Here is a 21,399-nt window from a genome sequence, read left to right on the forward strand (position 1 = left end):
CCCTCAGCTGTATATTTACAGATTGCTGAGATTTGTCTTTTTGAGGTGCACTAGCCCCTCCTATATACAGCTTTAATGTTTGTGTTGTCTGAACAAACATTAAAAATGCCATTGACAATGAACAGAGAACTAATGTTTGTGCTGTCTGAACTTTAAAAAAGCCATTGACAATGAATGGAGAACGCGTGCGTGCGTTCGTGCGTGCGTGCATGTGTGTCTTTATATAGCACACCCACCATCTTACAATTGATTTTCTTTTTTCTTTTTTTGCTGCAGACTAATTGACACAAGGTGTAACTCTGTGTGCATGGAACATTAAGACTTAATGTGCAGGAGAGATGGAGGAAATGGATATAATTACATTCGGTCGGCTGCCTGCGTGACAGTGACACCGGGAAGGGCTGGGTCACGCTGGAGGTTCTAATTGCTATTCAATGATGTTTATAGCTTTGTTTTCCTTAATCTCATTTCTTTAAAACTTAATTTGTGGCTAATTGGAATAAATGACTTAAATAGTACCCCCCCCCTTCCTCTCACAGTACTCTCTCTCACCATCTCGCTATAGCTCTCATTTAGGAGATCTGAGAAATAAAGCACAAACATTGCTCTTGCCTTTTGAAGTCATTGATAAATAATGGGGTGACACTATGTTGCAGTTGATAAATAATGGGGTGACACTATGTTGCAGTTGGACATTTCATAAGTGAAAGCACAGTGGCCCTAACTTATAAACCATGACTCATGATGGACTTGGCTGCAGGCTTCAAATTTCCTCACGGTGCTTCTGTATGAAGCCTTCTACCATTATGATTGATGCAGGTATTACAGGTTGGTTGAAAGCTGGTCGCTGCTGATAACCAATCTCTCAAGTTCATCTTTGGCCAGAGTTTCCTTGAAGACTAATTTCCCCTAGCCCGCGTCTGTGGATATAGGAATTTTTCATGATGGGGATTTAAATGAGTCCCGAAAATAGCTCAGAGCAAAGTTGTGTTAGACCTCATAAGTAATACAACTGTGTGCTTATATTTCATTCATGACAGAGTTTGCGACGCCTGCTAGGACGGCGGGGAGAAAGGAGAGAGAAATAGCTTTGTGATTATGAAAAGACATTGGTTGTTGAGGTGAGAGAACATGCATGCTGCTGCTGCAACACTAGAGGGAAAGCTCCGCTTTCAAGATGTGTATTGGTGGAGTTACATTAGTAGCAGTGGTGTTTTTGGCAGGCATTTTTTTAGATTTAGTCAGTCTTAGTCTTTTGGATGAAATGCTTATTAGTTGTAGTCACATTTTAGTCATTTGGGTGAAATGCTTAGTTGTTTTAGTCATATTTTAGTAATTTCTACCCTTGATAGTTACTTGCACTAGCACGTTCTGTGGTCTGCTGCGTATGTATGGTATGTAGGCCTGTCCTCTGTGATCCCTAATTGGCTGTTGATGGGGACGTAATTAAGATATTTTTCAATGTTAGATGGGTAAAAGGTACTGCGATCGGTGCAGTGCGATCGGTGATCGTACTGCGGTCGGCTGGGTATGTAGGCGTGTCCTCGGTGGTCCCTTACTGGTTGTTGATCTTGACGTAACTAAGATAGGTTTCAATGTTGGGAGGGTAAAAGGTACTGCGATCGGCTTGGTAAGTATGTGGGTCGGTGTTGTTCACGAATCTGAGGTAAATAGAGTAGGTTACAAAGTTGGTATAAGGTCGGTAGAGGGTATGTAAGTGTATGTTGGGATTAGAATGGCATTATTGGCTGTTGATGGTGACGTAGCTAGGGTACGTTTCAAGGTTGGTATAAGGTCAATAACGGGTCTAAAGGATTTAGAACAGCAGTTGTAATAGACATTAGTTAGTAGCAGTACTTGCACGCTCTGCTTGTACACAAGTAGGCCATGTATGGCCTACTTGAAGTTGGCACCTCGACAGAGTGCATGTCTAGTTTTAGTCGACGACAACTCCAAAGGGTTTAGTGAGTTTAGTCGACGAAAACTTAAAAGGTTTTAGTCCAGTTTTAGTCAAAAATAAAATGTCTTATTTTTGACAGTACAATCATATTTTAAATGATATATTTTATGTTGACTGTACTAACAGTATTATCATACAATATATCTCAGTTTGAAGATTCAAATTATGGATTATAACAATACAACTAGCCTATTCATAATATACACACTAGGGGTGTAACTATATTATAATATATCGAAATGAAAACAGCAACATTGACTATGTATCGTATATCGTATCGTTTTGCAATGCAAATAATCGGTATCGAATCGTTTTGCTATGCAAATAATCTATTGTATTAATACTACATTTTTGTGTGTGGTATTTAGCAATTTTCAGAAGAAAAAAGAAAAAGAGGGGTTTAATTACTTAAAATAATGTCAATGTATTTCAAATAGTTACTGTATCGATTTAAAATCATTGAATCGTATCGTATCGCCATAATGAACCAATATTGTCCATGTATCGTATCGTCAACTATGTATCGTGATACGTATTGTATCGCTGTTAAAATCGTTACACCCCTAATACACACCATCTGTTCAGTTGTGTTTTGATGCGAGATATAGACGCCAACACACAGTCAACTAAGGATTTGAACGTGAGTGACGTCACCTTCATACGGAAGACTGAGGACTGTGTGACGTCACTGACTAGCCCTTGTGGCTTTGGCTTTAGCCTACAAGCTGGCAGACTCTACGCACAATAATTAACAAAGTGAAGCTGAGGATGTACATAAGCATAACATATCGCAACGTGGCGATTTAACATGAACACAAATAGACGACAGCTAAACATGCTGCTAATGTTACAGCAGACACGTGTGCTGCTGCTGTTTATCGAGACACACGTTAGGGAACCGAACGTAACAGCAACAGGTCTAAAAAGGCTACATTTCCCTCCATGTTTCCCAGTCAGGCAGTTACTCAAACATGGGTCAAAGGATTTCACTTGCTACACATACACACACGCTGGTACCAGGCACTCAGTTTTATTTGCCGCTGTTTTATATTGAACATATGTGGCCAATTTTGACTGAGGCTAAGTCATCGTTTTTTTCATGTCATATGAAAGCAGGGAATCATAGCTTCAAATTGTCTATTGGTTGTGCAGTTTGACCCACTGGTATGGCTTATAGAAAAATGTCTTGCAGGAGTAGTGGAAAAAAAAGAGCAGGCAGAGAAAATGGACTTAAAGCATTCAGTTCTGTGATCTGTGACTTTAGGGGGTGCTGTTTTCCCTTCATTCCTCCAGCAGTCCACCAGCAGTGTTGCCATGTCTGCTTATTGTCTCCACCAGGCCGAAGGCCTGGGGAGAGAGTATGTTTTGCACTCCGTCCGTCCGTGTGTGCGACCGTTTTCTGTCCAAAAATCCCGCAAATCGTTACACAGTATCTCTATAGTCATGTGTTCAAGACGGATCTGTCCGATATTTCATATTCCATCCTAATTGGCTAACATTGGCTTTCAAAGTTTGCAGGATTGGCCCGTTTTGAACAAAAAGCCTCAAATCATGAACGCAGCGTGCAATTTACTTGAGATCTTTCACGGACTTTCCTACTAGGCTGAGGAATATATCCCACCCTTTTCACATTGGCCTGTTATAGCACCACCAACAGGTGAATTTTTGCAAAACACATTTTTTTAACAAAATGCCTCAAATCATCCAATTGCCATCCAAGGCGTAAGAACAACGGTTCCATTTGGTTTAATTTTACACTCTCAAGAGATACATTATTGTTAAACATCTGCATGACTTAATTTACAAGACGTCTACACAATTAGAGAATGTAGAATATTTTTCGAATATTGATCGTTAGCCTGTTATCTCTCCTTTTTAACACAATCAGCGCCGGGATTCCTTCAAAATAGAAGCTTGGGGGGCCGGGAAGACATGGCCGCTTTTACTCTGTAAAGCCCCCCCCCCCCCATCACTAAATAATCCATCGCGTTCATATTTTGAACGAGAGGGAGTTGAGAAGTCAGAAATGAAGAGCTTAGTATATCCATCAGATCAAAACCACGGAGAGCGCCCTGGATTAGGAGAGACGAGGCATTCTTTCTGCAGCGGTAAACAGGGATGTGACCGGACCGCGCATGAACGAAAAGCGAAGCGTATGGTGCATAGAGTATATAAAAGGATAGAGACTGAACTGGCGCGAAGCTCCGCCCCCCCAGCTATTCATGTCAGTGGAAGTTGCTCAGTGGCGTTTTGAAGCACCCGGAAGACTGCCGGAAGTACCGTCTCAGAACGTCTACTTCCGCATTTGACCACCAAATTTTGGTGGTCAAATGCGGAAGTGCAACCGAGCGCTCAATGTTAAAGCCCAGCTGCACGGGGTTTCCCAGTCATGAATCCACGGGTCCGCCTGTAGTCCCTCCTCCTACCACTAGGGCCCAGAGCTTCAACGTTGAATAGCCTCACTGGCCCCTTGGTATGGTGGCCTTGGAGTCCCACTCAAAAATAAAAAAAGGAAAACATTCAGAATATTCTTCTCTCGTTTGATATCATTGAAGATGCGCTAGGACGTCTACACACGTCCTTTGAATCCGTCGGTTGGATTGCTTATGACGTTTGGGCATGTCAGATGGACTGAACTGTTAAAAATACTGTATTTATTGGGCATTTTGTAGTATGAAAATTACATCAGAATATAACTAACAAAACGATAATAGTGACAAGTCGTGTCGACGCCCCTTTGACGCTGCGGGCGCCGCCATCATGGTCGACGGTGTGTGTGTGTGTGCGTGCTTGTGCCGTGCATGTGTAAAAGAGTAAACTAACGGAAGGTGTGTGTGTGCGTGCTTGCATGCAAGGTGATGGGCGTGACCAACAAGGACAGGATGCAGCAGCAGCAGCATTTCTGATATTTTTTGCACACACAACATTTTCATGCATTCAGTGATTGTTATTGTTTAGTTTGTCAACGTCAGGTATTAGTCCTGGAAAAAGGGGCATTGATGTAGTCATTTACGACATCGTTATGCCTAAAACAACACTGTGCAACAACAGCATATCACCTGCTGATGGCGTATACTGTCAAATGATTTATTTCATACACATTTACTGTGTGTGTGTGTGTGTGCGCGTGTGCGTGTGCGTGTGTGTGTGTGTGTGTGTGTGTGTGTGTGTGTGAGTGAGTGTGTGTGTGTGTGTGTGTCCAAATATATATATATATTTGGACACACACATATGTATATGTGTCCAAATGTGTGTCCAAAACAGTGTGTGTGTCCAAACAAAACAGTTACTTTTCAGGAATTAATCCAATGTGGTTATTGTTTAGTCACAAGCTCCTTTAGTTTTAATTTTTAATATTTCCCATTAGTTAAATATTTGTAAAACCCACAGACAGACACTTCCGCCCCTATTCTGAACTAGGGATTATACATTATAGGCAACAAACGCTGTCAAACTATAAAATAGGGGATTCATTTATGAAAGAAAAAAAACCCTAAAAACATATAAAATACGGAGATACACATGTTTTGCCCGACAGCAACTATACCCTGACCTACATGTACTATGTACTCCTTATGTACATACGACTTATATTGTGTACACAGTATATTATACAATGTAAACGGGTACCCGAAGAGCCATAATAATATGGTCAAACTTTACAGAAGAAGTGTGGGAAAGGGGGAATAAATAAATGCTGTCTCAGCTATACCCCACTCCTCTCTCCTCCTACTCCCTCACACCAGCCCCTGTCATTAACCCGCCGTTCAGCTTGGGGACCCAGAAAAATATCCACGTTTTCAGGAAATTAGAGCCAGAGAAATGGAAGAAGGCTGGTGCCTATTCAGTCCCGTCGAGGTTTCTCTGCTTGACAGTTCCACTCTGTCTCTTTCCACCCTCCCCCCCCCCCCCCCCCCCCCTCATCTGCTTGTGGGCTGAGGTACCCCAGGTGTGACAGGCAGCCAGAGTAATGGGGGACATTTGACGGATGCATATTCCCAGCCTTGAATGCTTCATATAAAGGAGATCGACGGCACGGATCCTAGCTGAGGCGGGGGGACAAACTATTGGGCCGTGAATCACCACAACGAGCGGCAGTGCCTGGGCGCGCTGCTCGATTGATCTGTCACATGACTCGCGCAACCCGTCCGGCTTACTAATTGCATCCCACCCCCGACTATTGATTGAAATATGAGGGTGGCATGTCAGAACCCGTTGAAAGGCGGAGTTGTGTGTGTGTGTGTGTGTGTGTGTGTGTGTGTGTGTGTGTGTGTGTGTGTGTGTGTGTGTGTGTGTGTGTGTGTGTGCGCGCGCGTAATTGTTTGTGTGTGGGTGTGTGTGTGTGTGTGGGGGGGAGGGGGGGGGGGGGGTCTGGTGTGTGAGTGAGAGTCCACTGGTCAAGGTAATAACATTCCCCTGTGAGTACAAGCACAAGATTTGATTTTACAAAACAAACATTCCAGAATGGAAAGGAGCAACTACTGCTTGGGTGAGGATGGAAGAAAAAAAATGTATCGGGCCTGCATGTGTGTGATGCATCGCAGGGGGATTTGTACCGACATCGGCGGAGATTTCATGGGGATAATTAATCTTTTATAAGCCTATCAGAGCACATAAACAGAAACCAAGGCCAGGAGATTACATTACAGCTTGCACAGAGCGCGGCAGTAGTGTTTCTTTGGCAAACGGACCCTGTCTGCCACACCAGGATGCTCAAGCCAGAGTGGCTGCATGAACTCTCTTCACCATCCAGTTATGTGTCCCCTGTGGGATGATTTCATCTGTCCACAGAGAGTTTCATTTTACAGATCCATCTGGTGATGTTGCTTAAGGAGCACCTATTTCCACTGGCTCCTATCGATTGGACCCTACTTGAGTTACTTGAAATCTCTCTCTGTCTCTCCCCCTCTCTCATTTTTCCAGCCACCTCCCTCATGGCCCATGGTCATGGCCCATTGTGCATCTGAAATCACACCAATCATGCCGTTAAGGTTACTTACTGCAGATCAGTGACACAAAAACAAAAAATCTAAATAAATAAATGTTAACTGAAAGAAGTGAAACTCGAAAGACGAAAAATGTCCCGGAGCAAAGTGGAATGGAGCATAAATCAAATATGTTTTTTTCCTATTTATTTTTTATTTTTGAAATCATTGTCGTGCACAAAAGGAAGTGAATAGAGATGAAGTGAAGGTAAATTATCAATCTGCACTGCAGAATGTACATATTTAAAACTTACTGTACATTTAAATTCATCAGCTTGACAGTAGTAGATCAATAGAAAAAATCATACTAAAATAAAATAGAGGATATGGTAACCCTAATATAAAAAAAGATGAAATTACAAATGTGACAAGCTTACATGGTACAGTACAGTACAATGCGATGCGTTACTAGCAAATAATTTACAACAGCAATTTGCCCGCCACCTGCAGGGTGAATTGGAATGGTTCTTAATCCCAGGCCCTGCAGCCTATTATCACAATCACAGGCAGTTTGCTCCAACCATTACAGCCCACATAAGTGCAGTTACCGCATCAAATAGCTGTGCATATAGTTTGCGGGAACTTGTTATAATGCTGTAATGCTGTTTCAAGCAAATAGAGCCGGTCAAATGGGCCTTGCTGCATCAAATCGATGCACTGTTGGACCTTTTACCAGACATGGCTGTGATAACTAAGAAGGGACGCTCGTATGTGTGTATGGAAATTTACAGCGCTGAAAAATGATATTGATCTCGGTCTTATGGTAATAGCATTTCCAACAGGCGACTGAAGAGCATAATCAATAGTTCTGATCTTGATTGAGCGTGAAGGAGAAGCACGAGGCACTTTGAGAAGAAAAGAAAACAATTCTAGAACCAAAATCTTACCTTAACAATGGAGGGCTATCTATAAGCTGTGGGTCTCCTTTGATCCCAGTGAGAATCGCATCACGCATTTCTGTTTTCTGTTTTTTTTTAGCTTAGCTTGTTACTGAGAGATGAAAGAGGAATAAGACAGATCCCTGCATACATATTTAGCCCTCAGAATGATATCTGTGCCTCCCGATGTGACACAATGAAAGGACAAAGACACCAGATAGCTATTTGTCAATGACACCCTTCTACTAATAGGATCCTGTTGCATTGTCAATGGTCCCAGAAGAGCTGTTTTGTGCTACATAATTGTATCATCTCAAGGATACTGAATGACACACAGATAAAGTCAGTACCATGCATCTTCAGATCTCAGTTAGTGTAGACACATGCATAGGATATTCATACTATTCTTCCACTTGAATATGCACAGATGATTCATCCATATACGAGTAACCCTCTGCATATTAAACATGTGAGGAACATGTAATGCAACTTGGCTCAGGGGAGTGGGAGAAAAAAAACAAAAAATACATTGCGTGTCTTGTGTGCCCTTGCAGTGCTATTTTAAAACTCCTCTGGACACTGACAGAGTTTTACAAAGTGTTATGGTAATCAACAGTGGGAGGATCATGGGAGCATACGGTACTGAGACACATAGACATGTATGTCTATGTGTCAATTGGGATTTGTTGCTCGCTGCATGCATGTGTGCATGTTTGTGTTTACGGATGTTCACATACATCCGTGCATGCCATGTGTGACCACCCAATGTGTACAGCAGCATAGGCTGGCGAGCACATTAACATAAGTCTTGTTGAGAGTGTAGAGTGGTTCCCTGATCTCATTTCCTCCACTGACATACAGTAACACTAAAGATTGACATCTACTGAAGGTCAACTCACTCAGGATAGGTGATATCTGCTCCCTGTTGATGATTCGTGTTTGGGTTTGTATTTGTCTGAATGTACACAGGATGTGTGCATCCTTGCAGGGCTAAAAGTGACCGACGTCTCACTTTGTGTAGAAAGTTAGAGGGTGGACGGGGGGTAAATTGCTACCGTGAACACAAACACTCTTTCGAGTCTATTGGATTTTCTGACCCCGCAACAGCACTTTTCAATTACATTGCCCCCGAGTCCAAAAACTGAATCAGAATACAAATGAGGTTGCTGGAGAGCGGCGTCTTTACCTCAAGGGTCTTTGTCAAGTGGCCCGGCTCATTTGTCGGCGGATCTTTCCGACTGACCACTTAGGTTACTCTTCAGGTCGTGTGCACCTGTCAGGCAGCTGAAGGAAGCCGTCACAATAGCCCTGGCTGTCGGCTTCCCTGCGGCAGATTGTCCAGCCGTCAGTCAGCAGGGGGGTGGTGGGCCGGCTGCAGAGCCTCGATTTTGCCGCTTCCATCACCCCCATTACCTCTGGATCACTGGCCATATTCAGTCAATCTCCTCACTTCACATAATAGAATTAGCACAGCAATATGCAGCCCCCCCCACGCCCTCTCACTCTCTCTCGCTCACTCTCTCAAATTGACTTTCCCTTTTTTCCACACAGCCTCTGTCTTTGTGGTGTCAGCGATAATTACGTGTGATGAGAAAGGAAAGGGGGTCGTTCACCTGAAGAGAACACGCGACCTCTAGCAAAACATGCTGCTACCCCACCACCCAACCACCACCCCCGCTTTGTCTCCCTCTATATCCCTGTGATGCAAATGTGTGGTTGCAGTCTGCAGTCTGATTTGATGTGACGTCGCTTTGATATGCACAAAGGTTACTGTCCGGTTTGATGCAAGCGCCTTGGACTTCAAACAGACTTTACGTCACAGTGTGTATTGTCAAGGAGAAAGAAAGGTATCACGCACGTAACGTTGATGTCATCATTAATGGAGGGAGGAGGCTGTATGTCGTTAAATACATCACTCACTCACTGACGTAGTCTCTGTAGGTGAAGTGAGAATATGCAGCAATGTCATTGTCATGCAGACATCTTTTGATTCACTGAACAATTTCTGTCTACTGAAGCAACGGCGGGATATTATTAAAATGACTATTTTCACTGACCTGCTACACAGTATATCTTTATCCATCCCATTATTTTAAAAAGTCTGGCACAGAACCAATGTGCAGGCCAGTTCTTCATGCAAGAAGGAACGTGGAATTGCTAAGCTCCTCGGCTATCCGCGTCGCTCCCTCCATCTATTAATTACCGTCATTATAAACACTGTATTATGATGAGTAAACACACCCACGCTCAGATGCATACATAATCAATTACACAACCCTCATGTGAGGGTATTTACAATGAGACCTCAAGTTGGCATCTGAAATTCTACCTGTCACGGCGTGCGTGCGTGCGTGCGTGCGTGCGTGTGTGTGTGTTATTTTTGTACGCCTACACAATCTACTAATCTCAGTTATATTATAGTCACCAATGTACATTTTATATATATATATATAATAATACAGCCGGGCCAAAAGCAGCAGCAGTGTGTGACCCGGCTGGCACACAATTTAAATTCAATTTCAATTAAATTTCATTTCATTTCATTTCATTTCATTTCAATTCAATTCAATTCAATTCAATTCAATTCAATTCAATTCAATTCAATTCAATTCAATTCAATTCAATTCAAAGGGCTTTATTGGCATGAGAAAACATACGTTTACATTGCCAAAGCAGAAAGCACACACACTGCCTGCTTCCCCCCAAAATCCGTCAGTATGTAAACAAACATGGCAGTGACAACACAGCAGCAAGTCATGCGGCCGCCAAACGGGCTTGTCGTTCAATTGTATGGCAGTATGTCACAGAAGATGCGGACAAAAAAATCGGTGCTGGTATTCCAGCCACCAGGACTCCAAGCGAACGTGTCTTTTTCCCTGGCAGTGCTTGCCACGTTGATGCTAAACGCAAAGCTAAAACAATGAGGTGCCGGTAGGACAGTGACAGCACAGCCTAGCATTGTGTTATTGACCAACTGGTGGATTTTTTCTTGTTTATTTTGTTTAACGAGAGACACTGCATTTTGGTGAGTCCAGTTTTAATTTCTCTATTATTGTAGCAGCTAAAATGGATGTGGGTTTGAGGCAATTGGGAAATGCTGTTGTTGCGTTCTCACTCACGTGCGTTTGTTATTGTGTACCGTTGTCATGGTAACCTAGCCGATACGCAATATGTGACCCGCGGTAGGACTCATTTCAAGTGCTTATATTTTGTTAACCGTTTTTGTTTAATTACTATTTATTTTCGTTTGATGTTCAGAAACTGATGTAGCACTACATTGTGTGGGGTGCTTACCTACAGAACTCATCTTTCGTCTCGTCTTTATTACATAATAGGTTGGTAAACGACTAGTCGACTACCAATGGGTCAAATTAGTCGACTAGTCAAAATCACTAGTCGTGAAAGCCCTAGCGTGTGTATGTGCGTGCGCACACGTGCATGCACATGCATGAAGGACTTTTGTGTGCATGCTAAAAGGTTTAACTTTTCTTAAGAAGTTGGTAAGCTAGTGATGGTATTGTGCTGTATTCTCTCCCTCTCTCCTCTCTGCTTCTTGTGGTGGAAGACTGACAGGCATTCACTCTAAGAACTTAAGAAGATATGGCTCATGGGAGTCTACGAGTGGGCTTTATGGTCCAATGAGAAGCAATGCCTCATATCTATCAAGTATGGTCCTGTCATGACACTTTCTGGCCCATAGATTTGACATCAATATTGAATTATCGATTATTTTCTTAGTGGTTATTCTATCGGTTACTTTCCTGATCACTCAATTAATCAAGACGTGTCTTTTTGTTTTTATTTGTATTTATTATTTATCAACTAATCGATTAACCACTTAAAAGTACTATTCTATACAACGGCACAATGGTGTCAATCGAACATAATCTTGTGCCCAAGACGTCTGTGGACGTCTTGGGTATTACCGCACGTGCAGTGCCCAAGACGTCCGTGGACGTCTTTGACGTCTTTTTTGTTTTTTTTAATACGTGGTGCCAAAGTTTGTGTTTTCGCCATTGAGAATGCATTGGGCGTTTAAATTAAATAACTCAAACTATAAAACATTTCAAAGTAAAAAGTTCCAGCATGTGTCTCCACTGTCAGCTGAATTAAAAAAGAATGAATGGATTTTCTGGGTGAAAGTGATTTTCACCCACTTTTGCATGAGCACACAAAGTGTTTTAAAACAGCACAAGTTAAGAAGTGTGAGCTCACAGATCTGAGGGGAAAAAAGAGAATGTTTTAAACATTTCATCTATAACATGCCGAAAATAGGGATCAATTATTTTTCGCAAATCAATTCAATTGGTTAGTTCAGTTTACCGTTGCACCCCCTATTTGAAGTACATGCTCCTGTTTGAGTGCCTATCAAAAGACCTGAGAGGCAGTTTTGCATAGTTCTCAGAAAGCGAGCACAAAACAGCGGCTGACTAAATTTACAGAATTGACAGATGTGGTCTAGTCGTAATGCTAAGTCCTAATTATAATGTTAGGTATTTTGCAGGCTGCTAGAACGCAGTGATCATGGTGTGTACTCGGTGAATCCCAGTCAAAGAGCCCACAGAGGCAAATCAGCTTTTATGAAAAGGCATAAAAATTCTTCCTCTCATAATGCCAAGTTCAGTCAGAGACTCGCCAACAACGCCACAGAAAACTGTGCTCTTGTGTAGTGTTGTTCCCTGGTGTTTTATGTTGTATTTTTACTTAAGCCTGTTTTCTGGGAAAACAATGTTTAAACCCTTTGTAAGATGCACGATCCTATTGATTACGTTCTCTTTAGTGCCTCAAAACCCGGTGTGTACAATCAGTGTGATGCGGGTCCTTCGCGACGGGCCTTGGCCGACTATACCACGTTGGCCTGCTTTAAAAGAAAAAAAAAGCAGACGGCTGTTGTGTTGTGCTATCCCCAGGAGAAGATCCCCTGGCAGTTCATTATTTCATTACACTCCAACCTGCAGCAGCAGCAGGGCCATGTGACGCGTCTCTCTCTGTCCTCATTTGCGCTGCCATTTCCACAGTGCCACTAGATGCAGCTCCCCTTGCTCTTTTGCATCTAATTAGTTCAGACTGTGTGCAAACAATGGGATAATGAGTGCCACTGGCTCTTGCCTTACGTGGGCACCGAGTGCCTCTTGGCTGTGCGCCAGAGAATTGGATGGGGGAAAAACACCAGATCCAATGGTCAAGCTTCAGCCATGAGAGACTGCCAGGACATACTGGTGCTTACTTTCCAGATGCTGCTGTTTTTTCCCCCTCTTTCTTTTTTGGCTTTATTTGTAGTGGAGTACTGTGGCCGAGAGAGCCAATTGTGCTGCAAATTGACACAGCACCACCAGATTAAGAAAAGACATGTAGACTTACCAATCTAATAATACAGGCATTTCCGAAATGCGCTGAATTGAACCAAACACTAGCAAATTGATGAAGCACATTCGCCAATCTTATAACACGTCAAGCATTTAGAAAAGTGCTGGAATGTGTGCCAATCACGTGTTTTGACGTGTTTTTGTTTTTACACTAGATGACATGTTAGAGAAATTTCTAAAATGTCTCTATCTCTCTTCCTGTATCGTTCCACGTTCTATTGAGAACATTTTTGTTATTTTTAGCGGTGCCTAACCACTCCAATGACTGGCCGTGTGTACACACACATGTCTGTGCCAGTGCCACCTAAAGTGGCACTGTTGAGCCTAAAGGGCCATTCACACTGGTCATAACTCTAACTGCAGCCAGCCAGCCAGCGGTGTTGTTGAGCAGCCCGCACCGCTTAGTTCACACGGGTAATCGCTCAGTGAATGGTCGGGGTCAGGGATGCAATCGTAGTGAAGATGAATATTCTGTGACTACTTTTAAAGCGTAAGTAAATATGAAAAATCCTGGCACTGAGGGCTATTTTGGTTAAATATTCTTGGCAGTGTGAAGACCCACACTTAAGAGGCGCTCAGTTTGTTTGTGTTACATCAATTTGTGGCTTGTTTCTGTCCCTGTTGACAGGGCATGCTTTCTCAATCTAGCTTTTCCTTTGTCAATGTGTGAAGCGAGTTTCTGAAATGCTTTGTGTACAGTATGTATTATCATATCCTTGCATGTGTTTTCTCAGGTTGCTTGCGTGTTGTGTCATTTTGTAGCGCTTTGTTTTGGGCTCACTCACCCACCGTGCAGGAGACTAGCGAGAGATGATGCTGTTGGCAGAGATGGCAGGAGGACATGCAACTCAACTTGAATCGAAACACTGAATGTTACGATTATGAGGCTGTTGACATATTCTCTCTGCCAGCATGTCCCTAATGGTGCTGTCTTTATTTTGCATGTTTTGTGTGTGTTTTTTAATTAAACCGAGTCTTCAGGAGCAGGCAGGGTACAGTAGGTAAACTTTAACGTAACGTGTGTGTGTGTGTGTGTGTGTGTGTGTGTGTGTGTGTGTGTAGTGTGTGTGTGTGTGTGTGTGTGTGTGTGTGTGTGTGTGTGTGTGTGTGTGTGTTGTACTGTATACACAACACAACACAGCACAACACACCTACACTGACAAAAAAAATTATGGAGAAAGGAAAAACGATAGCATACAAATAAAATAATACACACTAACATCTGGGGTTATGAATGATAGATAGCAGATGGAACAAATGACAATCAGTATTTCGAAACTCTGCCAAGTCCACACTAATTATCCATAATGCATAAATTATGGATAAGGGGTCAGGACAGCTAGGCCTTTTCGGGGAGGGGTCAGAATACATTTTGGACTTAGACTGTTATTCATCTCAACTGCTCGTTGAGGGTCTAAAACAATGGTCTGTCTGTGACTTTGACTCTACAGCTGCTGAAGATTAGTAAGAGTAGCACTAGTAATAGTTTGGCACAGCACAACAGTTCTTACCCAATTTGCCAATTTTGCCAACCAATGGCAAATTTATATTCCGTCTGAAAATAGCTGAAAATAGCAGACATAGTATGAAAGAAGTTTGATGCCAATTCAGGGCGGGGGATCTGTGAAGACAATAATGAAATGATTAATAATCACTCGAAATTCATCCAGTGACTTAGTTCAAGTATATATTTATTTTTTGCTGATCAACATTATCTAATGACAACATATTGTGAGTTTATTTTGTTTCCGGGACAGTGCACATTAATGAACATTTCAATCAATACAAATAATTTAATGTAAATATGCCGGATTTAGCTAAAAGCTCATTTCCATCCCTTAATGAAGTGAATGAAGCAGAATCAGTGACCAGCGAGGGATGCAGTGTATTGCTCAAGGACAAGACTTTGCAGAGGGGAGTGAACCTGAGACACTGCGCCATGGAACGTTGACTCTTAAGTGTGATCTTGTAATGAAGAAGTTTGTTTCCGCTGCCAAGGTTGAAGTCCTAGTTGAAGTGTGTGTGTGTGTGTGTGTGCGTGTGCGTGTGTGCGTGTGCGTGTGCGTGCGTGTGCGTGCGTGCGTGCGTGCGTGCGTGCGTGCGTGCGTGCGTGCGTGCGTGCGTGCGCGCGACGGACACAGGGACACACATGGCCAGTTAAAGGAGTGTGCACAGCTCAAAAATATTTTCCAGGTCAGCCAGTTCTCAAATTACACATAGAATGTGGAGAAAACATATAACCCAAACCTTGCATCTTTTCCAAATAACATAACTTTAATTTAAATAGTCAACCAAGCAGGAAGTGCAGTCATTTCAGTTACAGTGTTCAACCTGCCACGTACTTCTTGCATATTCAATGATATTTCAGAGCGATCGGTACAAGTTTCACATGCCATTCTCAAGCATGCGACTCCTGGTGATAAAATGTTAGCCTGTGCCACCATTTACACTAGACTACAGACGTCTCATGTGACTTTGTGATGCTCAATAGGCCGCGGATCAATGAGATGATTGTATTAGTGGGATAACAGCTGTGAACAAATTCCCCTGAATTATTAAATGGCTTTTATGTTACATTTATTTTAGTATCTCCAGCCTGTCTCCGCCGTTGTCTCACTTGACCCCATGGGACTTAAAGTTATAGCTATGGCAGAAGGTTATTTTCTCTGTTAAGAGCCCCTCGCAGGCTTGCCTCATCATTTTATATCGAGAATCTGGTACGGTTCAAAACGTTTCTTTTTTCCCCTGGAGTCGTCCCAAATGACGCTCCACTGAACGGGCTCCTATGAGTGTTTTCTTTTTTTTATTAGAGCAGCAGGAAGTGACTCAGACAGCGCTCTGGAGAGAGGCGATGCATACTGAAATTTCCATATGAAACGACTCCTAAATTATTCTCTCAGCTCTGGCCGGCGATAACAGCTGCAGTAGCCACTGTAACACTTCACTTGTTCTCCATCATGTCAGACTCTCTATTCTGTGGGAGCGCCAGGCTAAATGATCCAGGGACCCAGGGATTAATTAGAAGAACTAGAGGGGTAGAGCTTGGGAAAACAATGAAATCTTTCATTCACACAGGGGAGGTTTGTCCGTTGTTTTCGACAAGCTCCTCATACCATACTGCATATGATTTTTAGTATTATTATAATTTTTACAGACTTTGTGTGATTGCAACTTTTGTTTTTGTTTTCTCATGTGGATTTAATTTGAACTGGATTGGTTCTCTGTGGTAAACGCTGGTTCAGTGGTTCCCAAACTATGGGTTGCGAGTAAATGTCCCCCTCCACCTTTTTTTTAAAACAATATTTCAAAGGTTTACAAAACATATTGCACACACACATGCGCAAAACGACATAGACTTGAGCATTGGAAACAGCTGATGGAGCAGACAAATAACTCCCTAGGACCTCCCTAGGGAGATGCTCGAGAGGCATCCTAACCAGATGCCTGAACCACATAAGCTGGCTCCTTTCCAGGCGAAGAAGCAGCGACTCTACTCCGAGTCTCTCATGTGACTGAACTTCTCACCAGTGTTGTTTTTGGCAGGCATTTTTTGATTTAGTCAGTCTTATGCAACAGCTCCACCAGAGTGCTCCAGACTTCTCTCTCCAGAGCAACATTAGTAACTTCCTCCAGGGGGATCTCAAGGCGTTCCAAGGCCAGTGAGTCGATGTGGTTCCTCCAACTGCGCCCTGGTCTGCCCCGGGGTCTCCTCCCAGTGGGACGTGCCTCAAGGACCTCCCTAGGGAGATGCCCCAGAGGCATCCTAACCAGATGCCCGAACCACCTAAGCTGGCTCCTTTCCAAGCGAAGAAGCAGCGACTTTACTCTGTGTCTCTCTCGCGTGACTTCTCACCCTATCTCTAAGGGAGTTGCCAGCCCCTGTCGAAGAAAACTAATTTAGGCCGCTTGTATTCGCACCTTATTCTTTCGGTCATGACCCACACTTCATGACCATAGGTGAGAGTAGGAACGAAGATTGCTCGGTAGACAGATGGACTGCACAATCCATCGCCATGTCATGTCATGCGCCATGCCCCTGTAGGAACTATGTTATGCAATTAAATACTGTCAAAATGCCTTTTCATGTTGTCTTTAAAACATGGATATGCATATTAAATAATGTCATGATTGTCTGAGGTACACTACCTAGCTGTTGCATCCGCTGAATAGTGAATAAGAGAAAGAACCATACAATTTAGGCATTTAGCAGAGCGACTTACAATAAATACCATGCACTTTATTGTTAGTTAGAACATGCCTAAAACAACCTAAACTAGAAAAAGTGCCCTTCTGGGCACAGGTCTCCACCAGGAGGATAGGACTGTATGAGATGTTTGGCAAAATGTTTAGGAGTAATATAAACATGTTTGCCTTTGATGGCAATTGGATGATTTGAGGCTTTTTGTTCCAAAAATGTGATTTGCAAAAATCAACCTGTTGGTGGCGCTATAACAGGCCAATGTGAAAAGGGTGGGATATATTCCTCAGCCCATTAAGAAAATGTGTGAAAGATTTCACGTAAATTGCATGCTGCGTTCATGATTTGAGGCTTTTGTTCAAAACGGGGCAATCTTGCAAACTGTGAAAGCCAATTATAGCCAATTAGGATGGAATATGAAATATCGGACAGATCCGACTTGAGCACATGACCATAGAGATACTGTGTAACGATTTGTGAGATTTTTGGACAGAATCTGGAGGAGTAATATAAAAAAATGTGTTTTACAAAAGTCGGCCTCCTGTTAAAAGGCAGATGCGGAAAATGCAGGTCAAAGGTTTGTCCTTGGCCTCTAGGGAGTGTGCATGCAACGTTTCACGCAGATCGGTGCAGTTTTAGGTAAAACATGTGAAAAGCTGCCTCATGGTGGCGCTATAACAGGCCGTTCTGGAAAATGCGGGGCAGAGGTTCATCGTTGGCATCCAGGGAGTGTGTGTGCAAAGTTTGGCATCGACCGGGTTAACGGTGCCGGAGACTAGCTGTACACAGACGGACGGAAGGAAGGACGGACGGACACACACACACACACACACGGACGGAGTGCAAAACATACTCTCTCCCCATGCCTTCGGCCTGGTGGAGACAAATATACAAATACATTTGTTAATAGCGAAATAAGAGCTATAGTCAAGTTAATCAATGAACATTTGCATAATCACCCGATTTGTCGATTATGAAAATAATTGTTATTTGCAGTCCTATTATGCTAAACCACACCATGCATACCATATTCACCACATCAGTCTTAGAATATCACATTACCTGTTTGTATAATTTGATTGCCTTGCCCCCTGCTTTGATTCACACATTTTAGTCTGGATGTCTCAGACAGGCAGTACCTTGCAAGGCTTTGATGGGTTTGACAAAGTTTCCAGGCTTCCTGGCATTGAAAATCTCCTAATTGTTTTGTGATGGCTTGCCTGATAAGAATGTGTGAGGTGTCGCGGCTTATTGATCTTTATTTGGTAGCTGGTATGAGAGTGATTTGGGTATCTCCACCATCACTAGAATCAGACTGAGCTCAGTAATGCACGGCGAAACTTAGCCTATCATTTTAGAGAATTTCTTTTTTCATGTGTCTTTTTTTGCAGTTAATCTAATTGAGATGGAGATCTTTTTAAAGAGAGACCTGAGGGAAAGTTATAGTTGTCTGTCTGTCTGTCTGTCTGTCTGTCTGTCTGTCTGTCTGTCTGTCTGTCTGTCTGTCTGTCTGTCTGTCTGTCTGTCTGTCTGTCTGTCTGTCTGTCTGTCTGTCTGTCTGTCCGTCCGTCCATGTGTGTCTGGACTGTCAAGCCCAAATATGGACATGTCTGACATCACTCACAGCAATATGGGCAATATGGAGATCCCTGACGTCAGCGCACATCAGATAGAGAGAGAGGAAGGCTTAGGGCAGCGGAGAGAGGGAGGGGTTGGGAGAGGAGAGAAATAGCCCACACAATATCCCGGAGAGGAAGAGAGAACCTACAGTATGTCACCCATGCAATAACCCTGGCAAAGTGCCACGTGTTTTAGATGTAGCTATAAAGCACGTTTGACGAAGGTGCATACAAAGGATTGGATTTGCCAATTTCATATTTTACCTGTGGTTCATCCAAAAAATCACATTCCGTGTGCTTAGCTAATCAGCTGAGCACATTCCGTGCTCATACACACAAAACTGTGAATTCCGGGCCCACACACACACACACACGCACACACACACACACACACACACACACACACACACACACACACACACACACACACACACACACACACACACACACACAAAGCTGTGCATAGGAGGGGCTAGCGGCACGCCTATCAAAAAGTGGGCCATCACACTTCAACAAGAAATTATCATAACATAGTGATTTTTGTCAGGTGAAAGAAGCGATGTCTCCGTTGTGTTCTCCCCCCCACCCCCCCCCCCCCCCCACCCCCATATTAGTATGATTATTATTTTAGTAACGTGTATGTTTGTGTGTCACAACCTCGCGCCTCGCGGCCATTGTTTGCGTGCGCTAGCTGTCTCTGTTGTGTTCTCCCCCCCCCCCCCCCCCCCCCCATATTAGTCTGATTATTATTTTAGTAACGTGTATGTTTGTGTGGCACAACTCACAACCTCGCACGTTGTTTGCGTTCGTTTCCGACGTTCTGTGCGTGGTTCAATGGCTGTTTTGTTGTGGCTTTGCATTGGCTGCTCTGCGCTGTTTCAGACACGTTTGGTTTGAAGTTATATCGAGTACTAGCTATATCGATACTCTTCCTTCCCCGTCACCCCGTGAGGGACTGTGTGAGTGTGATCATGCTTCTCTACTGTCTGTCTGCAGCCTGCGTGGCTGCCAGGGATATTTGCCTCTCCCCTTCCCATTGGCTAGAGAGCAGCTTTGCCGTCGCTTGGTGTCCCATTGGCCAGAGGAGCCAATCAGGTTAGGCCGTAAGTATGACTAGGGCTAGAACAGGTCATCTAGTTTTCATGAGCTCAAGATATGGGATCTCCACTGGCTCCAGAATCTCATCCCGATATCTTACTGCATTGAGGATGCCTTCAATGATGTTCTGTCTTGCCTCAGCGAGTAGCGCATCGGGTGTAGAGAGAGACACCGCTCAATTCCATGCAAAGTGTTGTGGCTGTGTATGGATCTTCCACACGCTACTGAGTTCCGTAGCACTCAGTGTTAAATTAGGCTAATTAAGTGTAGAAATGGCCAATATGTGTTTTTTTTTTCCTTATTACAGTGGGAGAGTTTAAAGGACAACTTTGGGGTTTTTCAACCAAGGTTCATGTTTTAGGTTGTTATTAGAGAATGTAAAGGTTGAATGTTAATTTTATCCTTTGCTGCTTTTTTCGTTTTAACGATTTATTTTATTTTCTATTTTTTATTTTTACAAAATTTTACAGCGATATCTTTATTATTATTTACTATAGCCATATAGACCCCAGGAAATTACACCTGACCACAAAAGATCACAGGATCTATTTGGTGTGGAGGGGGAGGTGACAAACATATTGAGCCTGTATGTAGGCTATGGCAGCACCCAAGTAGTCAGTTGTTCGACTCACGGAAAACAACTACTGTGGCCAGATGTAATTTCCTGGGTTCAGAAATCGCCCCCACCCTCCCTGTTCAAAATAGCTAAAATCGTTAAAACGAAAGAAAGCAGCAAATGTAAAATAATTGACACCCATCTTTTAGTTTCTCTAATAACCTAAAACATGAACCTTGGTTGAAAAAAAAAAACTAAAGTTGTCCTTTAATAACAATGACAAGATGTACCTCGTTATAAACGTGACTAATCAACAATAAAAAAAACAATATAAAATACAATACCAATTGGTATTATTAAAGGGGAGAAATAATTGAGCAAAGTTAAATTTCCAAACTTTTTGTGAGGAGTTTACATACAATTATGACACAGTGATTATGATGGCACACATCACCAGCTGAAGTACAGAGAGATTCACTACAGATCAAGCATGTTAGCTGTGTAGGTAAGACGTTAGTTTGAAACATGACACAGCTTATCAGTCTTTTGCTATATATATTAGTGTCACAGCCCTTTCAAGCTCTTGTCTTAAAATGGTACTGAGGGGATGAGGCATAGCAGAAAATCATTAATCTGCTTTGTGTTGCTGTCTTTGTGGATAGACTGATATTATCACTGACCTTGACGTGCCAGGAAAAATCCAGACTTGCTCGTAGATGCCACAGAAGGCATGCAAGTC

The 21,399-nt window shown here is 42.9% G+C and overlaps 1 protein-coding gene across 5 annotated transcripts in view; it reads left to right on the top strand.

The window, feature by feature from the left end:
- thsd7ba (thrombospondin, type I, domain containing 7Ba) overlaps nt 1–21,399 on the top strand; it is a 376,466-nt gene that overhangs the window by 88,448 nt on the left and 266,619 nt on the right. The gene's annotated exons all lie outside the window — the stretch shown is intronic.

The sequence above is a fragment of the Electrona antarctica genome, assembly GCF_951216825.1.
Source record: "Electrona antarctica genome assembly, chromosome: 13".
In the NCBI taxonomy this organism is placed as follows: domain Eukaryota; kingdom Metazoa; phylum Chordata; class Actinopteri; order Myctophiformes; family Myctophidae; genus Electrona; species Electrona antarctica.